The following is a 7,541-nucleotide window of genomic DNA, read 5'->3' as shown; positions in this document are numbered from 1 at the left end:
CGTCCCCTCTTCCGCGGTGGACGGCGGAGGCCCGGGGTCCAATACTTGTCGAAGAGCGGGCAGTCTGTGCCTATCAGGAGGGGGACGGGTAGGTCCGGAACCACTCCGGCGGGTACCGTCACGCTGCCTCGGGGGGTCTGTATGTGTATTTGGGTCACTGGGTAGCGGCGCAGGTCGCCGTGGACACAGCTGACCGGGACCGTCTCAGGTCCACCGCCGGTCACCAGGTCCCCTCTCACCAGTGTCACCACACTACCGGAGTCCACCAGGGCCTGGGTGTCTCTGCCGTTCACTCTGACCGGTAGGGCTGCCTGGCACTGGGCGGAGCTTCCTGAGTGCAGGCAGTGTCTGGAGCCCACCAGACTGGCGGCCGAGGCCATCGAGACGTCGGGGTCCCGTGCCCGGTCCGGACATGCCCAGGAAAGGTGGTCCTCCTGTCCGCAGACGTAGCACCGCCTGGGTGGGCCGCGGGCTGGTGGTGGGTTCGTCCGGAGTTTAGGCGTGGGAGCCGTCTGGGCCTGGCGGCGGCGGTCCCGCCCTTGTCGGTTGTCGGTCTTCGCTGGTTCAGTTTTAGATGGTTGCAACATCTGGGTGCCCACCTGGTAGTTCTCTACCAGGGTGACTAGCTCTTCCACGGTGGCGGGGCAGGCGTGTACCGCCATCTTCTTTGCGTCGGGGGGCAGGGCTCTCACGCCGCGGTCGATCACTATCCTGTCGAGGAGTGGGGTGCCTTCTCCTGTAGTGAGCCAGTTCTGTGTGAGTCTGCACAGGTCGGCGAACTGGGTGCGCGCCGGCTGCGCCATTCGGAACTCCCACTGGTGGAACCTGTGTGCTCTGGCGGGGAGGCTGTACCCCAGGCTGGACAGGATGGCGGCTTTTAGCTTTCCGTAGTCGAGCGCGTCTCTGGCGGTGAGGTCCCGGCATGCTTACTGTGCCGGTCCGTACAGGTAGGGGGCTACGATGCCACCCCAGTCGGCCAGTGGCCACCTCTCCCGGGTGGCGGAGCGTTCGAATACCTCCAGGAAAGCCTCGATGTCGTCGTCAGGTGTTTGCTTCGTGAGCACGGCTGCTGGTGATCGGGGGGCCGGTGCGTCTCGGTCCAGTCTGCGCAGTACCTCCCGCATGCACGTCTGGAGGTCCGTGTTGCTCTTCACCAGGGCGTTTAAGGCTGCTGCTTGGTCCATGTTAGGCGGTGGTTAGGACCTGCTATACCCACATTCTCCACCAAATGTGGAGGCTTGGTGTGGAATGATCAGGCAGAACAGGGTATTGCAGCACTTCAAGACGCTGTTTATTTAGCAAGGAGTTGATTATGACAGTTAGATCACAATGAGACGATCGACATCCGTCTCTGGGTAGGATTTCACAACGTACAGTATTATTGGCTTCACAGGTTTCCTTCGGTCGCCTGGATTAGGGTGAGAAACATCCATTAGTTTCAACTCATATTATACAGTCCTCTGTTTACGACCCGACTCCACACTGGAGGGTTCGTTATAATAAGAAAAGATAAGAAGAATAATAATATGACGGCGGAGCCTTGCTTCGTGACGTCGTCAGTATTTAGCCTTTACTGTAGTGTCATCTTCTCCCATAGCGGGTTCAGCTCCGAGCGTGCACCTGCCGTTTAGCCCACCGGCGTTAATACAACGAGAGCCTGCTCGCTAGGCAGTCCTCGAAGAACAGTCTGTGTGGAATTAAATAGGTTTCCTTCCGACCTTTTAGTATGGGTTCCAGTTGTCTTCGCTGTGGCAGGGCTGCCCCCCTGTTGCGTCGCGATAACTGGGACCTCCTGGAACTCCCGTTCCTAATTCACTCATTCATCCGTGTCGTCCGAGGTCTCTGTCCCACGGACATTCCCCGGCCCGATCCTGAAAAAAACATTGGCCAGATTATTAACCCATTCTGAACGGGCACCCATTTTGGTGTCAGCATCATGTTATGCTTTAGCTATTTAAAAATAGCAGATCTACAAGCTCATATCGCGCCACCGAGTGGCGCGATACGAGCTTGTAGGTCTGCTATTTTTGAAAAATCGAAGAGCGACTTGACATTTTTAGAATCTGATCTCAGGTCAGAATGGGTTCATCAGACCAGTGTGTGTCCGGCGGAAACCTCGTATGAATCTGATCTCAGGTCAGAATGGGTTAAATGAGGCAACAATTGTGAAAATAGCTGATCTACAAGTTCCCTTCCATCCCCCCCCCCCTGCAGGACGTCAGCTGCAACGAGATCCGCGTGCTGCCCCCGCAGGTCGGGAGGCTCCACGCGCTGCGAGAACTCAACGTCAGGAAGAACAACCTGCACATGCTGCCCGAGGGTACTGTCTGTCTGTCTGTCTGCCTGTCTGTCTGCCTGCCTGTCTGTCTGTCTGTCTGTCTGTCTGTCTGTCTGTCTGTCTGTCTGTCTGTCTGTCTGTCTGTCTGTCTGTCTGTCTGTCTGTCTGTCTGTCTGTCTGCCTGCCTGCCTGCCTGCCTGCCTGCCTGCCTGCCTGCCTGCCTGCCTGCCTGCCTGCCTGCCTGTTATTAATCATATTATAATATCATTAAAATATTAACATACTCATTAATGATTGGTCCAGAGCTGTGTGAAGCTGCCTCTCCTCAATAATCGGTTCTATAGCGAGCAGAAAGAATCAATAATAAGCAGACTTGGCAACCTGACTGTAGAAGGTAGCAGTACAGTAAAGAACCTGGGGGTCATTATTGATTCTGAATTGAATTTTAATTCACACATTAATCATGTTACCAAGATTGCATTTTTTCACCTTAGAAATATTGCACGAATCAGAGCCTATGTGTCCTTGAATGATGCAAAAACGCTAATCCACGCCTTTGTTTTAACTAGAACTAAGATGAGAGAACATATTACTCCAGTTTTGGCATCACTGCACTGGCTTCCGGTTGTTTTTAGGATTGATTTTAAAATTATTTTACTTGTCTATAAAGCTCTCAATGGTCTCGCACCTTCCTACCTACATGACTGCCTGCCTAAATATGTCCCAAACCGCCCCCTAAGGTCTTCCACTGCTGGCCTGCTCGCTTTGCCTAAAAAAATGGCAACTAAAAAATACGGGGAAGCAGCTTTTTGCTTCTACGGGCCGTCGGCATGGAACAAGCTCCCACTGTACCTTCGTCAGGCAGCCTCTGTAGACATTTTTAAAGCTCAGCTCAAGACCCACTTCTACAACATTGCTTTTAAGTGATCTTATATTTTTTATTTTTTTGTTATTCATGTCCTCACTGTATTGCATTACTGCTTGTTTTTTTTTATGTCGTTGCCTTGCTTTTCTTTTTTATTCTCCATTGTTCTGTAAAGCACTTTGAGCTGCATTTGATGTCATGAAGGGTGCTATACAAATAAAGTTTTATTGTTATTATTATTATTAACGTCTCATTAACATACTCATTCATGATTTGTCCAGAGCTGCCTCTCCTCATTAACATATCATTAACACAATTAGAACATAACACGTGTGAGCACGTCATAAGGATCCCGAAATATTAGTACTAATGACGTGTGAGGACGTCCTAGCGACGTCCAAGCGACGTCCCAGCGACGCAAGAATATTCAGAATTTTCCTATTATTATTTTTTGGCATTTTGCTTTTCGCTTGCCGTATGCTAACGCTCAGTGCAACTATTAGCTTGTTATTGACTCCCATGTTAGCGAGGCGGAAAGAATGTCTCGTATCTCCTAATCCAGGGCGCTCTCCGTGGTGATGAATAGAGCGATATGCTGGCGCTTATTTTCTGCTCCTCATCCGTCTCTCCCGCAAAATATGAACGCTTTTTGGAGCGTAAAACAATATATTAAGATGATCGGGGATGTGAGGTATCTTTGTAAAGTCAACTTTTTTAGGCAAGTGTTTCCTGTTTCATGGCTTTCAAAGTAAAAGCGATCAGACAACTCTGGCACTCTATAGCCTTTATTTTGAAGGCACTCGCGGTACTAAATGTGTTAACATCTCATCTGCATACAGAGCTGTGCGAGCTGCCTCTCATCATTAACATCTCATTAACATCTCATCTGCATACAGAGCTGTGCGAGCTGCCTCTCCTCATTAACATCTCATCTGCATACAGAGCTGTGCGAGCTGCCTCTCGTCCGGCTGGACATCTCGTGCAACCAGATCACAGAGATCCCCGCCGCCTACAGGAGGATGAGGGAACTGCAGCACATCATCCTGGACAACAACCCCATGCAGAGCCCCCCCGCACAGGTGTGTGTGTGTGCGTGTGTGTGTGTGTGTGTGGCTTACACAGCAGAGCCCCCCCGCACAGGTGCGTGTAATTTGAACTTGTCCAAAACTCTCTCGACCTCAGATCAAATGGTTGGTTACGCTACGTCGTGCCCCCAACTAAATCTGAGGCTGGGAAAAAAAGCATTTCTTATTTTGGACCCTGGTCTCTGAATGACCTACAGTCCAGACTCAAACTGGACCCTGGTCTCTGAATGACCTACAGTCCAGACTCAAACTGGACCCTGGTCTTGGAATGACCTACAGTCCAGACTCAAACTGGACCCTGGTCTTGGAATGACCTGCAGTCCAGACTCAAACTGGCTGCTGTGATTCCCCTAGTGAGCTTTAAATGGATTGCCATCATGGGGCACACTTCCCATACACTGCTCCTGCTTTGACGTATAGAAACTGTCTGCTTGCTTTTTTAGTCAACTAGAAATTCCCGTTGCTTAGATCTTTTAGTCCTTATTGGTCGCGTTCCTGTTCTCCCTTTTAGCTTCTTCGGTAGTGGGTACTGTATTTATGAGCATTGTATGTCTGTCCTGTTTTTTGTTGTTATTTTTTGTTTACTGGCAGAGTTGTGTCACTTATTTTGCCTATTGTTCTGGCCAGTTCACACTTGTAAAAGAGACTTCAGTCTCAATGTGGTTTTTTACTGGTTAAATAAAGGTTAAATAAACAAAAAGTGTGCATGTGCGTGCGTGTGTGTGTGTGTGTGTGTGTGTGTGTGTGCGTGCAGGGTTTAGTTAGAAGACGACACACAGAAAGAGCATAGACGAATAATTGGGGCGGGAACCCCTTTTGGTTTTACAATTTACAATTTACAATGTAGGCATTTATCAGACGCTCTTAATCCAGAGCGATTTACATTAAGCAAGAACAAAAAAGCATGGGAATACATCACATAAAAGCATTTATCATGAAACATGCGTAAGCTAAGAAAGTAACAGTGGAATATCTATATTATGAGACTATACATATAAACTATACATCTATATACTACTATGCTATACATACAGATGTTATAGCATTATGCTATGCTTTAGCTATTGAAAAATAGCAGATCTACAAGCTCATAGCGCGCCACCGAGTGGCGCGCTATGAGCTTGTAGGTCTGCTATTTTTAGAAAAATCAAAGAACGACTGACATAGAAACATAGCTTTTTACAGAAAACTGTCAGGATGTAGAAGAACATTTTTTAGAATCTGATCTCAGGTCAGAATGGGTTAAATCCACACTAATTATCCATAATGTATGAATGATAAGGGCTTTAGGACAACCAGGCCTTTTCGTGGAGCGGTCAGAATAGAATTTGGACTTAAAACTGTTATTCTCGTCTATACTAGTACTTAGTGGCTTTTTTTTTAAACCAAGAGTGCATAACAGTGCCCTCTGGTGTTGAGTCAGAGCACTGCACGTTGTGTCCCAGCCTGGTGCGCTTGCACCCTCTAGTGGACTGGTGCTGTCGTTGCTCATGATGAGTCATTCAACGCAACCGCTGGTCTCTCTGTCCATATCGCTTTCACCAATGTGACAAAACCAGAGGGGGGCATTCAGACAGATATTTACCCAGGGGGGCATTCAGACAGATATTTAACCAGGGGGGCATTCAGACAGATATTTAACCAGGGGGGCATTCAGACAGATATTTAACCAGGGGGGCATTCAGACAGATATTTAACCAGGGGGGCATTCAGACAGATATTTAACCAGGGGGGCATTCAGACAGATATTTAACCAGGGGGGCAGTCAGACAGATATTTACCCAGGGGGGGCATTCAGACAGATATTTAACCAGGGGGGCAGTCAGACAGATATTTAACCAGGGGGGCATTCAGACAGATATTTACCCAGGGGGGGCAGTCAGACAGATATTTAACCAGGGGGGCATTCAGACAGATATTTAACCAGGGGGGCATTCAGACAGATATTTAACCAGGGGGGCATTCAGACAGATATTTAACCAGGGGGGCAGTCAGACAGATATTTAACCAGGGGGGCATTCAGACAGATGTTTAACCAGGGGGGCATTCAGACAGATATTTAACCAGGGGGGCAGTCAGACAGATATTTAACCAGGGGGGCAGTCAGACAGATATTTAACCAGGGGGGCAGTCAGACAGATATTTAACCAGGGGGGCAGTCAGACAGATATTTAACCAGGGGGGCAGTCAGACAGATATTTAACCAGGGGGGCAGTCAGACAGATATTTAACCAGGGGGGCAGTCAGACAGATATTTTGTGAAGCCACTAAGGAAATCGGGACTTCCTGAAAGTTCATATAATGGCCTGTTGTGGCGCTGTCATTGGGCCCAGAAAAACCCATAGCCCCATAGAAGTCCATGTCTTTGGGCCCAACTTCACCTAGCCTGTATTACCTTAATAAACATGGTCATGAATACTTTCTGCTTCCAGTCACTAGTTTAAAGTCTCATTTCTAATGTCATAATATTCTTTTTGGAAAATGATGGTCCTATTTATTTAAAAAATGACCATAAAGTCACGTATGTTCTGAGGGGCGTGGCTACCGTTACAGTCTATGATCCGGAGCCACCCCCCCGTTCGAGTCAAAATAAAAACCAACGAAGAAGAAGGGGGGAAGTCCCGCCTCATTGTCTGGGCCAGCCAATGGGCCAGCTGGGCCCAAACAGAGCCAGCCAATGGCCAGCTGGGCCCAAACGGATCTAGAAAGATGGCGACTTACAATACAAGGACTGACTGGCTTCATTTTACGTCCATATCAGACCCGGGGAAAGCTTTGTACATATTTCTTTTACAGTCTATGGTCTTTGCAGTCTATGGACAAAACGCATGTTTTAGAGACTGGTTTCAGTTACACCATTTAAATGATTGTAACGACACAAACATTTAGGTCTACAGTCAGTCTACCAAATGTTAATGTTTTACTTTATCTGTGACTCTTTTTTTTTGGTGGCAAGACTAACTGTTCAGGAGAGGAGAAAGACTGATTTTCCTTTTTTCTAATAGCATACTACTGTGTAACCTGACGCTGCCAGATCCAAGAAGCTTGCTACACAAATTTGTTTCACAGCTTATTGGGATCTGGGATCGCGGAAGCAAATTCGATGACGGGCTGTTCCTTTTTTTCAAGATACTTGGTAGATGATTGGATGGGACCGTCTGTCTATCACCGTGTGGGCGTGCAAACACAACCAATCATATTGACGTGTCTATATAGCTTCACATCCGGTTTCGCCCATGTCCCGCCCTTAGCTCACGCTGATTGGTCCGGTACGGAACGGATTTTTGTCAGCTCAACTCCCTGAGAGATCCCA

General features: G+C 48.1%; 1 pseudogene across 1 annotated transcript in view; it reads left to right on the top strand.

Moving 5' to 3' along the window:
• Positions 1-1,526: 1,526 nt before the first annotated feature.
• Positions 1,527-7,541, top strand: part of LOC310856384 (leucine-rich repeat and calponin homology domain-containing protein 2-like) — a 40,180-nt pseudogene continuing 34,165 nt past the window's right edge. Inside the window, exons 1-3 of the transcript in view lie at positions 1,527-1,559; positions 2,215-2,320; positions 4,086-4,222. The product of the transcript in view is annotated as a leucine-rich repeat and calponin homology domain-containing protein 2-like (transcript). The remainder of the gene's footprint in view (positions 1,560-2,214; positions 2,321-4,085; positions 4,223-7,541) is intronic.

The sequence above is a fragment of the Protomyctophum parallelum genome (assembly GCF_964188405.1).
Source record: "Protomyctophum parallelum genome assembly, chromosome: 1".
Lineage (NCBI taxonomy): Eukaryota > Metazoa > Chordata > Actinopteri > Myctophiformes > Myctophidae > Protomyctophum > Protomyctophum parallelum.
The sequence above is the reverse complement of the archived record's forward strand: the minus strand, read 5'-3'. Positions and strand labels throughout refer to the sequence as shown.